A 17,937-nucleotide genomic window follows, 5' to 3' on the forward strand; every position below is an offset into this window, starting at 1 on the left:
CCTGATTCTGTGCCTATGTAGTAACAGTTACACAACAGAAGGTTACAGATTCTTGATACAGGAATAATTGCTGATCTTGAAATTACATCCAAACTGTCTCCTCTGCACATCTTGTAAAGGCTTGCCTTTGGACTTTGTCAATAGTATGCATGTAGTAGTTTTTCTCTAGGATGTGGTCCTTATATCTAAAACATGGATTTTTGGTGTCCCAGTTGAATTTGAGGGGTGTTAACAAGGTGGTTTTTTTCCTGGCTAAGCTGGAATTCCAGTATCTTCAAGCAACGCTTAACATTTAGGAATTTTTTTTTAATCACTCCCATTCCTTGCTAAGACCTGCAAACTCTAGACCCAGCCTTTTTTTTAGACAGGACATGGCAGGAGAAAACCTCTAACCCCCATAATTCTTTCTACCACCACCCTTCTTTCTAGTGTCATGTGTCTCAGATTCCAGGTACATCAGCAGCCCTGAATGCTGATCACTGCCTCCTTTGGTCAGTGGGTCCACTTTGCTCTGTGGAGCTCCAGCCACCTGCACTGAAGTTGGGGGAAAAAAATCACCAGGTAGAGAGGCAGGCAAATGTAGAGTTTATTTCATAGGGCTCCTTTTTTTTTTTTTTTTTTTTTTTTTGAGGAATCCTATACAGCATTCATCCAGTGACTAAAAACAGATGACTTATATATTTGTTCAAGTGTTACAGTAATTTAGGGGGGACTAACTCCTTGCCAGAATTTGCCAGAAGTCAATTTATGCACTCCTGAAATTTTTTATAGGAACTGTAAGCAAATATTTATTTATATTTAACATGTATGAAGCTAAGTACTAAGCATGTGGAGATATGATGAACAGCACACACACACTCTCTGTCCCAATGAAATTTGCCAACTAATAATTTAGTACAATGATGGAAATATATATATATATATATATATATATATATATATATATATTCACATACATTTAGTCATTATTGAATTATTTTGTCATTCACTGAGGAACTGTGCCAGTGGTTCCTATGGTTTCTTTCTATTCTTAAAAGAGAATGAATGATGCCAGATATTTACCTGTCAAGCTCCCTGCCTAGCAAAAGTACTCACAAGAAGTGGGTCCAGAAAAAAAGAGTTATTTGACAATTAGTCAATTTATATACACATATTTTGTTGTTCTAAATAACTCTCAATAATATATCATCAAATGAAGGATGCAGAACATTTTTAATAAAATTATTTCAGTGTTCAAATGATCCACTATTCTACATCAGTAATAACCAACAGCACCATTTCACGAATGCTGACGACCACAGACACAGCCTTTTAAAAATGTTGAGTGTATTTAATTAAACCCACAGCCTTTGCTCAGGAATGAAAGTTGCATTTCATAAGCCAGACATACTGCTTGTTTATTTCACTGACTGGAAGTAGATTATGGGCATTTCAATGAAAGAAAAGTATTCAATGTAATGCAGAAGAAATTAATCATAAACATGATTCCTATACAAAGTAATCCCACAGAAAATATGGTAAGATTTGCAACTTTTAAAAAATAATATACATATTTCATCTAGGGAACAAAATCAAAATTAATTGAATGGGAATTTCCAAGTTTAGGACTGCAACAGGATCATGACTTAATTAAAATAAAAATCTCATGGTGTCCTTCAAGTGACACCATAAAGAAATATCAGTAGAGAGGAGTAAGAAATTAATTAAACATCATAGTGAATAATAACTCATATATGCCTTTAGTAAAATAAGCTGCAGCTTAATTTAAACAGGAGAAATCTCAGGCATTTTTCTTACCTCTGGGTAAAACAAGACATTTGACATTTAGCATATATTGTCGGAATATTTTTATTGAAACTTACATAGCTTTTTCTTTTTAATTCATGCCTAATTATTTTACTAATAGATCTAGATATTTTATATTCCAGCTTTTGCCTTAATTATTCCCATAGTTTACCCTGAGGAATATTTGAGGCAGAAGGGATTAGAAACAACACAAAATCATACTGCAATCTTATTTCTGAGTCTTGGTCCAGCACAAGGTTATGTGACTAAATGTGTATGTCCTTCAAAGTCTCCAACAATAGAATCTAATTGAGCATTTTAATCAATGTTTAACCTTGGAAAAATTGGCCATTCCACTTACCAGCTACATGAACTTCAGTAAATTAGTTAATCTTTCTGTGTTTTGTTTTTCTCATCAATACAAAATAAATAATGTATTTACATTATAGGATTAATGAAACTATAAAATAAAAAAATAATTAAAATATCTCATGTGCTTCTCTAATTGATAAATATCCACTCCACTACTCTGGGAAGGGTCTTTTTGTGAAAAGGAAGAGATTTGGACTAAAATCTCAATCTCTCTTTCTTTCACTAATGCACGACCTTCTTACACACACACCAACAACACCATCACATACAATATATTTAGACATATTTAGATAATTTCATATCTAATTTTGAGTTTTTATTGCAAGCCTAAAGATCTGTAATGCCACCTCTGTCTATATTGAGCCAATGCTGTAAACTTAGACATGTTTTTGGCCAGTCTTCCTGGCATTCAAATGTCATCTTTGAAACTCCAAAAGAGTTTTATGCTATTGGCTTGGCATCTTCTCAGAGGAAACCCTCTGCTTAATCTATTCTTTTCTCTTTAGTCCTCAGACCTGTCATTCTCAATTCCCAGTGCACATCCCTTGTTTTCCGTGCCTGGAATGTTCACCCCCTCCACTCAAAGGAATCCAATTCTACCTTGCCTCGGGGTCCAGCTCAAATTCCATTTTGACTGACTGCTAGTACCTACTGATAGAGACGCTCATTTAGACATTTTCTGATCATATATGTCCTATTTCTCTAGGACTAAAGTCCTAGAAATGAAGTTCCTTGAAATTAGTCTATGAGTTAGGGTTCTTTGGTCTCTAGTAACAGAAACTGAACTCTATCCAACTTTAGAAAAAAAAAAAATGAAACATATCGAGAAGCATGTAGGATTTAGGAGATAGGTCTCTAACCTGGAAACAGGCTAGAAAACAGAACAAGCGTTGCCTGACTCCCTTCTTGGTGTGAATGCAAGTTCTATCTCCTTGTTTATTTATGTATTTTGTTTTGTTTTCACTGTCCTTCAACTTCTGCTGAAAAGTAAGTCCTGGAGGCAGACAGTGAGGTGTGGGAATAGTATTTTCTCTCTATCGCTGTACTAGGGTGATGAGAAGAAATTTCTGGCCATGTAGCCTCAAGCTCCTTTTAGACTTCTAAAGTAAATGCCACTGCATTTACTTCTCCACCAAGACTACATGAAATATTAGGAAGAAAATACCCCCTCTCCAATGTCTCTAGCTGTTAGGGAAAGAAAACCCATGCCAGCCACATAAAACAAATCAAAACCAACACCTGTTGAATGTAAGAAACAGATTCTTCTTGTTTCTCATACTGAGCTTTTCATCTGTTAGAATCTGAATTAGGTGCCCTCTCTGCACTGTTATTGATGAGTCCCTTATTGAGTATTAAGTGCACAGAAAATGGTATGCTAAGAGATTCAGAAGTGGCAAGCAATACTTTTTGGTATTATATCACATTACCTAAAGGAATCATTACCTAATATTTATTACCTATTACTCAACCGATTTATTGTTAATAAGTCACTGAACCTATTTGGAAAGTGTTGATTAGAAGACATGAACAGACATTCCTCCAAAGAAGACATACAAATGGCCAACAGACACATGAAAAAATGTTCAACATCACTCGGCGTCAGGGAAATACAAATCAAAACCATAATGAGATACCACTTCACATCAGTCAGAATGTCTAAAATTAAGAAGTCAGGAAATGATGTTGGCAAGGATGTGGAGAAAGGTGAACCTTTTTACACTGCTGGTAGGAATGCAAGCTGGTGCAGCCACTCTGGAAAACAGTATGGAGGTTCTTCACAAAGCTGAAAATAGATTTACCCTATGACCCAGCAATTGCACTACTAGGTATTTACTCCAAAGATACAAATGTAGTGATCCAAAGGGGCACCCGCACCCCAAAGTTAATAGCAGCAGTGTCCACAATAACCAAAGTATGGAAAGAGCCCAGATGTCCATTGACAGATGAATGGATAAAGATGTGGTATATATATATATATATATATATATATATATATATATATATATATATATTCTTTTCTCAGGCCCCAAAATTTTAAATATCCTTTTTTTTTTTTTTTTAGATTTTATTTAGATCTATATATATATAATGGAATATTACTCAGTCATCAAAAAATGAAATCTTGCCATTTGCAATAACATGGATAGAACTAGAGGCTATCATGCTAATTGAAATAAGTCAAACGGAAAGATAATTATCTTACGATGTCACTCATATGTCAAATTTAAGAAACAAAACAGAAGATCATAGGGGAAGAGAAGAAAGAAAAAAACAAAACAAGATGAAATCAGAGAAGGAGACAACCATAAGAGACTTTTAATCACAGGAAACAAACTGAGGTTCGCTGGAGGGGCAGGGTGTGTGTGGGGGATGGGGGAACTGGATGATGGACATTAAGGAGGGCACGTGATGTAATGAGCACTGGGTATTCTATAAGACTGATGAATCACTGACCTCTGCCTCTGAAACTAATAATACATTACATGTTACTTCATTGAGTTTAAATTTTAAAAATTTCAAAAAAGAAAAAAAAAGGAAAAAAAGAGCTTACATTCAGTTCAGTTCACAGGAACCCATTTTAGAGTCAAATTAGTAATCAGTAAGCCCTCACTAATCTAAGATGGGATTTTTTGCATCAATTTAACTGCAACTACCAATACTCACATAAGCTGCCTTATCACTTATTATTATAGAGAATTATTTTAATTTATATTTAATGCCAAACATATCACTTGGCTACTAACTACATGCCACAACCTCTAGCCAACTCCAGAAATTAATCCAGCAACTCTCTCCTTTTTTTCCTTGAAATAATTTTCCTCTCTACTGAACAATTTTTATCAGAATAATGGCCTCCCAAGATGCCCCTGTCTTAATCCTCAGAAACTGCTTATATTACTTTGTATGACAAAAGGGACTTTGCAAATGTAATTAAGTTAAGGATTTAGAAAGAGGAAATATTCTGGATTATCCATGTTGGCTCAGTGTAATTATAGAGGTCTTCTTAATAAGGAGGCAAGAAATCAGAGAAAGAGAAGGAGATGTAATAGTGAAAGCAGAGAGACATTTGAAGATCCTCTGCTACTGATTTCAAAGGTAGGGGAAGAGGCCAGGAGCCAAGGAATGCCATTGATACACACTGTTGGAAAGGCAGACTTCAGAAAGAACCAGTCCTGTCAACACTCTGGTTTTAGCCTGGTAAGACTCATTTCCCACTGCTGACCTCCAGGACTGAAAGAATTTGTTTCCTTTGGGGCTGCTAAGTTTGTTATAGAAGAAATAGAAAATTAACACAGTGCACAAACATCCTATTATTTCTACATATTTAAAAATCAGCACATAAATCTTTTATAAAGATTAAATATCCCCCACTAGCTACCACCCAATTTCACTATATTCCTTTTAAAAAAAAATTATTTATTTATGATAGTCACACAATGAGAGAGAGAGAGAGGCAGAGACACAGGCAGAGGGAGAAGCAGACTCCATGCACCGGGAGCCCGACGTAGGATTCGATCCCGGGTCTCCAGGATCGCGCCCTGGGCCAAAGGCAGGTGCCAAACCACTGAGCCACCCAGGGATCCCAATTTCACTATATTCCTAAAGGTAATAACAACAGACTCTCCTCAAAAGAATAGTCATTTTTTGCCATCTTTAATTCTTCTCCTATTGCTTCTTAAACACTCACCAATCAAGTTTTCACTCCGATTACTCTTGCTTAGGTCAGCATTGACCTCTGTATTGCCCCATCCAATGGCCCACACTTTAGATGGGAACTTATATGATTGGCCTGCAGAATTTGCATTATATATTTTCTTTAATTACATTTGAGTAAAAAATAGTCTCGTTTTATTTATTAGCTCACTTGTCAATTCTTTTTGATATCATTTACTGGTTCTTTCTATTCCTCCTAACATCTTAATATTAGAGTGTTCTAAAGCCAGTATTCAAAAAAAAATTTTGTACTCAAAACAAAAAATAAATAAATAAGACATGTGTTCTGATCTTTGGTATGCTTCCCTAGGTAGTCTCCCTCTTTTGGTGATTATACGCAGTCACTGGCCTCAAAGGCCACCTCTACGCCTATGATTTAGGATTTTATGGCTCTCAACAGACCTCTCTTTTAAACTCCAGCTTCATTTACAAAATTTCCTACAAAATTCAATATGTACAAATGTTAATTGATCATCCACTTCTCCACACCCCAAGAGGATCTTCTGGTAGCCTTTATGGCCTCTTGATAACAAACCCTTAACCAATTCTTTTCTCAGGCCCCAAAATTTTAAATATCCTTTTTTTTTTTTTTTAGATTTTATTTATTTTTTCATGAGAGAGAGAGAGAGAGGCAGAGACACAGGCAGAGGAAGAAGCAGGCTCCATGCAGGGAGCCCCATGTGGGACTTGATCCCGGGTCTCCAAGATCACGCCCTGGGCTGAAGGTGGTGCTAAACCCCTGAGCCACCCAGGCTGCCCCTTAAAATATCCTTATATCTTCTCTTTCTCTTGAATTCCACATCCAATGTGATAGAACACTTCTCAATCCTTTATTACCTTTGTTCCCTTCAACATTTCTTTCCTACTATTGTTTGTAATAATTGGTATTCCTACCTCCAATCTTCAGGCCCTACAGATTATTCTCAACAGCAAAGAACGCTAAATCTCCAATTTTGTAATATCTCCCTCTTCTATTGGAACAAAATCCTAAGTAGCCCAAAAATATGTCAAAAGTGTCCTTTGGCCTCCATATCTTAATTTCCTTGACTTTATCGCCTACTCACCTCCTTCTATTATATAATTCAGCTCTACTGGCCTTATTTCTGTGAGCCCACAGCATGTCTCTGCCTTGGAGGCTTTGTTCTGTTTTGTTTTCCTGGAATAATACCCTCACCCACAGATATCTACATTGCTAAATTTCTTACCTCTTTCAAGTCTTTTGCCAGGTCTGGTTGATGAGATGTGTCCTGGTCATGGTATTATGTACTGCTATCTGCCTTTTCAGTTTCCATCCAGGCAACTCTTCATTAAAATATTTGTTGTATTAAATAATGCATACATCCAGAAACAAATTTTACCATGGAAATTGTTACTTTAGAGAAAAACTATAACTTGATCAAATGGGACATATATCAAGTATGTTAATACTGTAATGATTCAGAGGGACTAATCTGGAAAGTTCTGTGTAGCAATGCAAGCAGATTCATAGGAGTGTGTTGGCCCATTCATAATCTTCTCTAGAAGGCAACGAGATGCACATGCAGGAAGGTGCAAGGTAATAAGAGCATTTGTATGTTGGAAATTTTTCAGTGTAAGTAAGCAGTGGAGAGAAGTTAAAAAGCTAAAACCAGCTAGTAGGCAGGAGAATCCATTCTTTCCATGTCTGTATTACTTCAAAAGGACATCTAGTTATAATTGAAGAATTATAGCATCACTAAGACTCAAAATATTTTATGATAATATTGACTTGGATTATGCATATTATATACACATATATAAACAGGATCATTTACTCTTTTCTCAGGTCTTGAACACTAAAAAGACATAAATAGTTCTGCCATATATCTACTTTAAAAACTATCAAGTAAATAATAACCATCTTAAATTGCCTGCAATTAGGCATTTACACAATAATCCATAATGACTCTAATGGAGTCTTTATGTAGGATTAAGTAGTAACACGCAGTGTGTCAGTGATTAGGTATTTACATAATAGTATATAACAGCTCTGAAGGAACCATCACAGACTAACAACTAAATAAAGCAGGTTTTTAGAATCTGTAATTTACTATTTACTAAATTTTGTCAACTCTAGTAAATACACGTAATAAGCATCCTTATCTTTTTTCTTTTGATACCACGCACTGTGAAACTGCCAAAAAGTCCACCCTACAACTCAGTAAAGGAATTCTCCCCTTTACAAAAACACTCCTTGAGACATTTGTCTGAATTTACTTTCTTCATGTCTTCATTTCCACTTCTTGTGTTTAACACACAGCAGATACATAGTCAGACCTATTGGTTCATTGAAACCAGTCTTTGCAAGATCTCTTGCTTAACCCAATGCTTTATTCCCAGCTCTCATCTATCTTACTTGAGCCATCAGCAGTTAACACATTTGATTTCCTCTTGATTCATTTTTGTAACTGGTCCTTTAAAATTATATACTCTTTAATTATCCTGTTATCTCCTTCCAAATACCATTTGCAGACTTGTCCTCTCAACTGTGTTGCAAAGCACTGAGGTCAATTGTAAACTCTTCTCTTTATTCAGTAACCCAAAATACTTCATTGAATTCTTTACATTTAAAAACTGTTTATATTTTTATAACCTAGATTTATATGCCTGAGCCCCAGATGCATGTAATAACTGCTTACATGAAATCTCCATGCAAATGTTTACTCGATAGAATGACTTAGGGATAATATCTTCTGTAAAGAAATCTAATAGTAAAATTGGATATACTCTGGGAACTATATGAAGGCCCTACTTGTGAAATATGGTGAGAATAGAGGGGAGTTGGATTTTTGTTTCTTGCACATTATGTTCAGGTTAAGCCCAACTGCCCATCACCTCTTGAAACCCTAGGCCTTCTCATTTCTGATACCTCATGCATGCCCTTCTCTCTGCCTGAAATGTTCTCTCCATGCTCATCTTACCAGCAGGCTTCTAACAGGTGAAAGAGTAATGTGCAAAGATATTTTCATAGCCTAGGAAGCAAAGCTCCTGCAGATGTGCAGGGATGCCAAGGTGGTGTGTGTAGAACAGAGGGTGAGAATACTAATGATTTTCCTCAACGTTATGTACTCTTCTGCCTTTTTTCATCTTTCTTTCTTCTCTCTCTTTTTTTATTTTTTTAGAATTATTTAAAGTCGACTTAGTAATCAAATTAAATTCAATTAGATATATTGTCTAAGCAATTTACTGACATACTTGAGACAAGGGAAATTAATATTTAGTATTCTGAAAGCCTGATTCTGATTCAAAGTGAAGCTCATCTAGATTAAATACAGAACTAAAATGCTAAAAACATTACACCTGGGAATCACATTTTCATATTCATAAATTAATCCAAGCTTTGATGTATTTGATGTTCTTTGGACTTTTTCTATTTTTCAAGTCTTTGTTAACACTGAATGGATATTCATATGCAACCATATGGTTTTTGATACTTATAATGATTTGCCCATAATTCAACTTCTGAATATATCTATACTTAGGAGATATGCCTTGAATAATTTTCTACATATTGTCAGTCATAAAGTGTTTGTTTTCAAAATAGTTTATTAGGTTAAAATTGATGTTCTGCTAGCTTCAGTATGTACACACCCTTGATGATTTAATGACAATTACTTATTTTTTAAATTTTTTTGACAATTACTTATTAACTACCTAGAAAAACTGTAGATGCTTTTTAAAGACAGTGACATGCATACTGAATTTACTTAAAATTTATTAAAACAATTGTACATAATTATAAGATCTTCTTTTATCATACCTGTTTATTAAAGAGGTTACTGTGAAATGGTTGTAAAATATAAATGTTTTCATTGTACCAAATACTACAGTTAAAGTGTATTATCATATCTCCTCAAGTTTTTGATCATCTTAAATATTGAGGCTATTTTACCTTTAACATATACTGATATCTCTGTTAAAATATTTGTACTATTACTACATTCAGTAGCAGAGCAACTTAAGAAAACTTAGATCATAAAATATTTACTTAATGCTTTCATGATACTGACCAGAAAAAGAGGTGGGTTAAAAAACACACAAGCCATAAATATTTGATTAGCTGTTTGAGAGTTACTGAATGAGACCACACTACTTTTGTCTTTTTCTTATTCTGAGTCATCATGCATTAGTGCCATGATATGTATTTACTGGATTATTCCCAGCATTAAGACATAAATAAATACAATAGAAGAGGGTAAAGTAGATTGGCAAATATCCTAGTGTATTGGTAGGATACTTCTGGTCCATGTGCACATGTATGTCTATCTTTGTAATTTGATCTTATATTTTTCCTTGCTTCAAATCAACATGGTTTGAGAAATAGGTCCATAGTTTATACATATATGCTTTAATTCTTTCCCTCTGAGGAACTACCAGGTATTTTAATTCATATGACAGAGTAAAAACACTGATATTTGGTAACAATACATAGATATTTGAAAACTGGCCATTTTGATAGATGTTTAAAGAATAAAAAGAACTTTGCAAGAAGGTATGCAGCAGTAATCTCCCATTGGCCAGGATTTTGACACATGCTTCTCCCCTGCCCCTGCAAAAATTTTGTTTGTTTGTTTATTTATTTATTTATTTATTTATTTATTTATTTATTTATTTATTATTTGTGAGAGAGAGAGATAGAGAGAGAGAGAGCATGAGCAGGGGAGGGGCAGAGGAAGACAGAGAATCTCATACAGAATCTGTGTGGAGGGATCCCTGGGTGGCACAGCGGTTTGGCGCCTGCCTTTGGCCCAGGGCGCAATCCTGGAGACTGGGGATCAAATCCCACGTCGGGCTCCCGGTGCATGGAGCCTGCTTCTCCCTCTGCCTGTGTCTCTGCCTCTCTCTCTCTCTCTCTGTGACTATCATAAATAATAAATTAAAAAATTAAAAAAAAAAAGAATCTGCGTGGAGAAGGGAGACAGACACTGGACTCTATCTCAGGACCCACAGATCATGACCTGAGCCCAAATCAAGTGTCAGATGTTTACCATCTGAGCCACCCAGGCAACCAACACATGTTCATTCTTAAAATAATTTTTGGAAGGGAAACAGGCATTGATATGAGTGGATCATTAACTGCTTGAGATTAGAGTAGGTCTAACTCTAAGCCAGCACATAGCTTCCACTTAGGGAGTGAATAAAATTGGTGTTCTGTTAGAAAGAAAAAAGATCATCAAAATTTGTTAAATAAACAAAAAAATGGGGCACCTGGTCAGTTAGTTAAGTGTCTGCCTTTGGCTCAGGTTGTGATCTCAGGGTCCTGGGATCAAGCCCCACATCTGCATCCCTGCTCATGGGGAAGCCTGCTTCTCCCTCCACCTCTGCCTCACTCCCTGCCTGTGCTTTCTCCTGCTCTTTCTCTGTCAAATAAATAAATAAAATCCTAAATAAAAAGAGACAAAAGGCAATGTTTGACAAAACCATTTCAGCTTGATATATTTTTAAGCTTTATTAAAGTATAATTTATACAAATAAAATTTAGAAATTGGAAATATATAGTTTGATATGCTTTAAAATATACATACACATAGATACATAATCATACAAGACATTTTCATTAATTTAAAAAGTTCCCTTCTGCAATTTTTTACATTCAGTACCTTTTCTCATTCTTGTCCACAGACAACCACTAATACAATTTGTAGATTTTCACATAAATGAAATAATATAATATGCACTCTTTCGTGCCTGCCTTTTTTAGTTTAGCATTGTTTTGACATTTATTGATGCTATTTCATTTTGCTCTGTTTTACTGGTCAGTAGTATTCATTGTCTGGATATACCACAATTAATTTATTCATTCACTAGTTAGTTGATAGCCACTTGGGTTATTTTCATTTTTTTTCTAGTAAGTAAATCTGTGAACATATGAGGATAAATATTTTTGTGAGTATGTCTTTGTTTATCTTTGGAAAAAACCTAAAAACGTATTTGCTGGGTAATAGAGTAAATGAATATTTAACTTTATAAGAAATTGCTAAACCATTTTCCGAAAGAGTGGAATCATTACTCATTCCAACAAATATACTGTATGAGTACTCAAATTATTCCATACTTTCAGAATATTCGATGTTGCCAATATCACACACACAAAATAAACATAAATATAGTATACACATTACACATATATACAAACGTATATATGCACATATATACAAACACATATGCATATATATAAACATATATACAAACACTTACATATGTGTGTGTGTGTGTATATATATATATATATATATATATATATATATATTCTTTAAACTTTAACTGGAAGAAAAAAAAGCTTCTAGCATGTGAAAGATTTTGTCCTATATAGACTCTGAATTGAATGATTTCAAAGAGAATTCTATCATTTATTCACAATTTTGTTCTTTGTACATTGTGTTTTTTTTTAATTTAGCTATACTTCCAGTTTTTTTTCTTTATATCGCATTCTTTGCAATAAGATTATAATGTATCTGGATATAGTTTTTAAGTGACTCTTCTGCACTGAAATTTATAGAGTAAAATTTCAGAATGCACACTACTTGATTTCAAGACTTACTTTAAAGCTATGGAAACCAAGACAATGCGATACTAGGAAAAAGATAGATACATAGCTCATTGGAACAGAAAAGAAAACTAGAAGTAGACCCATGCATTTATGGTGAATTTAATATCAATAATGTTGGAGGAAGAAACGCTTTCTCAATAAATATTGCTGAAAAAGTTGGACATCCCTATGCAGAATAAAAATAAATAAATAAATAAATAAATAAATAAATAAATAAATAAATATCTTAATTAATTCAAATGGATCATTGATTCAAGTAAAAGGTCAAAACTCCAAAACTTTATTGAAGGAAAAATATGAAAATACACTTTCAGCCTTAGAATACTCAAATATTTCTATATTTTGATACCAAAAATATAAGCCATAAAAGAAAACAGTTGACAAATTGGACTTCATCAAGTTTAAAAATAACTGCTGCTCTTCAAACAAATTTGTTACAATGGTGAAGACAAAAGGCATAGAGAAAAAAATTACACACAAAAATGTGATAAAGGACTCACTCATAAAATATATGTATGTAGGGCATCCCTGGGTGGCTCAGCAGTTTAGTATCTACATTTGGCCCAAGGCATGATTCTGGAGTCCCGGGATCGAGTCCCACATCAGGCTTCCTGCATGGAGCCTGCTTCTCCCTCTGCCTGTGTCTCTGCCTCTCTCTCTCTCTGTGTCTCTCATGAATAAATAAATAAAATCTTTAAATATATATATATATATATATGTATATATTTATGGATTTAATAAGCAAAGAAAAGTGAAGGAAACAGTCAACAAAACTAAAAGGCAACCTATGGAATAGGAGAAGGTATTTGAAGCTGAAACTCATATGTTGTTGGAGGGAATGCAAAATGGTCAATCACACTGCAGAAGAGTTTGGCTCTTTCTTATGAAGCTGTACATACCCTTTCTGTACAGCCAATGCAACCTGGTCTTGGAAAGTTAGCCAAGGTAAATGAAAAATTATACAGATACCAAAACCTCAACACAAATGTTTATAGCTACATTACATATATTATAATAATACCTCATATCTATGAACCCTAACAACCTTCATTTATTAAATGATTAACTATGGTATATTTATTAAATGCAATACTTCTCGGCCATAAAAGGAAAGCATTGATACATGCAACAGCATAGGTACAAGTAAATGTATTGTACTAATTGAAATAAATCCAATTCGAAAGGATAAATTCTATATAATATTCATTTGATATTCTGGAAAAGGCAAAATTACACTGGGAGTAAACAGATCAGAGGTTGCTAGGTATAGCAGGATTGATTGAAACAAGAAGTAATATCTTCAGAATATCAATTCTGTTATATATCTTGATTATGATGGAGGCTACATGGTTATGTGCATTTGTCCAAATTATGAAAGTATCCTAAAAATGGAGATTTTCACTGTATGTAAATTATACCTCAGTAAACCTGATGAAAAAATCTAATAAACATTTGGCCTACTAGATGATTTACTAAATGATGATATGAAATATGGGTGATTAAAAAAACAATATGGGTGATTTCAATTAAAAAAAATAAATGTTTATCAACTTCTATTTATTTGCAGGAATAAGTGCAAGGAACAAGGTAGTGAGCCACAGTGTGGGTAGAGATGGGAAGTAACAGGATCTATGGTGACTGGAGGATCAACAGGAAGACATCAAATATCAGGCTGAAAAAAATATATCAAAAAAGGAGTGGCACCACCACTGCTTAGGGATTGCACCACAAGCTAATATTGCTAACATGGCTGCTCTGAACATTATTTTCCATACTTCTATCCCTAGTTGGTCTTCTACACTTTTCTTTTGCTAGATGAAGATTATGACCCTTCCAAAGCCTATATCTAGTTAGTCTGCTTCCACAGTAGTGGGGTTTGTCTTTTGTTCTATTTCTTAGTATCAGGAACAGGAGGTACTGAATCTGTCTATTATAGTGTGGAGTGTCTGAGAATGATAGACTGATGGATGAACAGTATCGCAGAAATCACACTGATCACCACCTCTCCCCACTCTCTCATTCTTCTCTTTTGTTTTTAATTCATAGACCAAGGAGTTGTTCCCACCAAGATGAAGGGGCCACAACTGTAGACCTAAAACAACTTACATGATTCATGTGGGAGAGTAAGAAAAAGAGTTATAATTCTAGAAGTTTGTCTGTAATCCTTTCTCACTCTGACATTTGCCTACTTGAAAGGCTTTGGGGAGGGCAGCTAGCTTATGCCATGGTATTGGAGAATATTGTTGATGTCTCTGTTATATATGCCGGCTGAGTTGAATCCTCTTTGCTTCCTTTAGAAAGATAAACACTATTTGACATCACCTTGTACTTCTCTGCCTGGTTATTCTGAAAGTCTATATTTGCTATTGGCATTTGCCAAAAGAGTGGATGTACAATTTTCTTCCAGAAATTATAATACCTCCTAAACCAGTTTCTCTCCATAATCGTTGGAAATTTTACAGTGAATTAGATTGGTCAAACAAAGATCAGAAATTTTGCCTTCCAGGGTTTTTGGAGGATCAGCAATAAAATAAATTCGTGCTCATATATAAAATATGAAATAAAATACAAAAAACACCTATTACACTGCCTTTTGTTAAATATTTTTTTAAATTTTTGTATATTTTCATAAACATTAGGAAATATCACCAAAAGCACAAAATTGTGAGCCAGATGGCTCTAGACCTGTCAGTTCCTCTAGTCACTAGTTGCATTACAGCTTTTGAGTTTTTGTATTCTCACTTCTAAACTAAATAATTATGCTTCCCTTAAATAACTAAATTCAATTTAAATACTGAGATAATATCTGCAAAATTCATAATAGAGTTCCTAGCACATACTATGTACCTGACAAATACCATTTTCCTTGCCAATAATAAGCAATCTTGTTTTTTGCAATCACTCTTTGCAGAGGAAAAACTTACCAAAAAGTTAAATTTAAATTCATCAGAATTTTTAAAATGACTTTTCCACATACTGCAGTAGATTAAAAATCTTATATTTCACTTCTTTCTTTGTAATTTTTAGAGCTCATATTTTTATTAAAATAATCGTTGCTAACTTAATTCTTTAGCTTGTATTTAATTTTGCAATAGTAGATGGGTGGAAATTTCCCTTCCTGATCTGAATTAAAAAACAAGAACAAAAACAAATATTCTGACATTATTGGAAGAGGAAATGTCTTTAGAATGCAAAAGCAACACTGAGCTTCCAGTGAACATATACTGTATATATGTTCATAAGATTTTTATTGCCCCAGACTTATAAGGTTGGTCTGATTTTTGTCAGAAGAACTCTACTCAATTGAGAAATGTTAGATTTATAGCACACACTCAAAACCATAATTAATTATCTCCCCATCTCCTGCCATACTGGAATCCATCTGACTTTCATTAAAGTTTGGATAGCAAGTCATCAGCTACAGAAACATTATTTCCTACAAAAAAAAAAAAATCCTTTTATTTATTTAAATATCTGAGCACAAGAATAAATTCATTTCATTTCTGTTGTCCTAAATGTGAAATGGAGTTTATGAAAATGTAACTCATATTTCCTGATATTAGCTCAGAGAATCTAGTTAACTGAATAGCTATTGCACCCATATTCCCATTTTGATACAATGATTTGAATTTGTTATTTTAGTATTTCATTTTCTATTCTTAATGACTTTAAAGGTAATTTGGAAGACTCCCCATAAATGTGGTAAATGTTATTGCCTGTAGAACCTGTAAGTGTTTACACATTTTGTGTCAACAGGGTTGAACTTTTCTTACATGATAAAAAAGTGACTAATGAAATGCAAGTGGCACTAATGAGTTTAATGACGTTATCTTGCATGCTCTAGCAAAGCCTGAAGCTTGAAAAATATATGACTTTCGAGGTATCCCTTAATTGCTAAAGTTTTAAATCTTGTCATCCTAATTAAATAAAATTAGTTTGGATTTGTGACCAAACGATTTTTTAAAAAAATATTTTATTTATTTATTCATGACAGAGAGAGAAACAGGAAGAGGGAGAAGCAGGCTCCATGCAGGGAGCCCAACGTGGGACTCGATCCTGGATCTCCAAGATCACACCCCCCGGCCAAAGGTGGTGCTACCGCTGGGCCACCGGGGCTGCCTGACAAAACAATTTTGTACAGAAAGTATTTTGTGCTGATATTTTAACTTTCAAAAATAGAATTTGTCAAGATATATCCATTTTTATAATACCACCATTCTATATAAATTCTATACATTACTTCAGCACAGGTCTTCTCCTTAAAGATATTGTCAAAGCAACCTTAATGGGACTTGCAAATTCAACTTTAAAAAAAAATCCAAACTTTAGGATTAAGTGAAATTAATATATCTGTGGGAATATTAAGCTATTAGCTCACACATAGGCTTATGTAAGATGCTATTTAAGACAGATTTATTGTCTTAAAATTATTATATATCTCATGGTGTGTAGGGTCAAAATTTTTAAATACTCTATATTCTAGTGTTCTACATCAATAAAAGATGTGTAGATAATAATTTAATCTCAAATTCTTTAGAAGTTTTAAGATATAATACTGCAGATAGTGCTAAAGCTAAAACTATCTCCCAAAGCTTACACTCTAAATTATTAAAAGTGAGACATATTTTACTCACGTTTATAAAAAATGTTACTGATCAACTCATATAGTATGTGAACTGAATAAAAAGAGACACAAGTTTAAAGAATAAGCCTTCATGGGTAGAGTTTTCCATGATGGCAGTGGATGTTTCCACTGCCAATTTATTCTGGAAACCAGTCTGGAAAAGGGAATGCAGCCATAGGAGTCAATCATTAAGGTAGAGGGAAGGAATAAAGTTGAGGTATCTTGGAGAATATAAGCTTGTCGAGCTCAGAGCACTGCTGCCAGCAAGCAGTGGTAACAAGAGCTCGAGTCCTCGCAGTGTGTTGAACGGAAATGTGCTCAATGGTCAGCTCCATGGCTGTTGTGGCTACACTGAAACTATATCTAGACTTGTGAAAACACATTAGTACTTGTAGACTATTTTATTGTCTTCCATTAATCTCTGAACGTAGAGTTTATTATTTTTATTTCATTACAAGCCTTTTTAAAGTTGTACTAAGGGAAATTGAAGTACAAATCCTGCATGATGTCTTTGTAGGGGGTGTCGTCAGAGGAGATGCAGGATTCGTTACATGAGTCTAGAATAGAAGTAACAGCATCAGAAGACTTGTAGAGATGGCTGTGTTCAGTGGAGTAATGCTCTCACGTAGGTATGGGGAAGAGAATATCTGCCCCAATGGCTTGAGCAGGAATGGATGGAAGGCTCTGTGGCTTGAAAAACACCCTGCATAGTGAAATGGGATATTTCAAAGGGAGTGTTGTTTACTTGTGTTAAGATAATAATCCTTATCATATGTACATATTGATTACATTCTACTGATTGTATTGCATATGAATTGAAATCTGATCTCTATTTGAAGTCTGTATTGTAGTCATAGGATCCTGGAACTCTATA

General features: G+C 34.3%; 1 long non-coding RNA gene across 1 annotated transcript in view; it reads left to right on the forward strand.

Moving 5' to 3' along the window:
• The window catches only part of LOC140622437 (uncharacterized), a 61,799-nt gene extending 44,896 nt beyond the window's left edge, over nt 1–16,903 (forward strand). Inside the window, exon 4 of the long non-coding RNA XR_012022217.1 lies at nt 16,434–16,903. This is a non-coding gene — a long non-coding RNA (uncharacterized lncRNA). The remainder of the gene's footprint in view (nt 1–16,433) is intronic.
• The last annotated feature ends 1,034 nt before the right edge of the window (nt 16,904–17,937 follow it).

This window comes from Canis lupus, chromosome 2 (assembly GCF_048164855.1).
Source record: "Canis lupus baileyi chromosome 2, mCanLup2.hap1, whole genome shotgun sequence".
Lineage (NCBI taxonomy): Eukaryota > Metazoa > Chordata > Mammalia > Carnivora > Canidae > Canis > Canis lupus.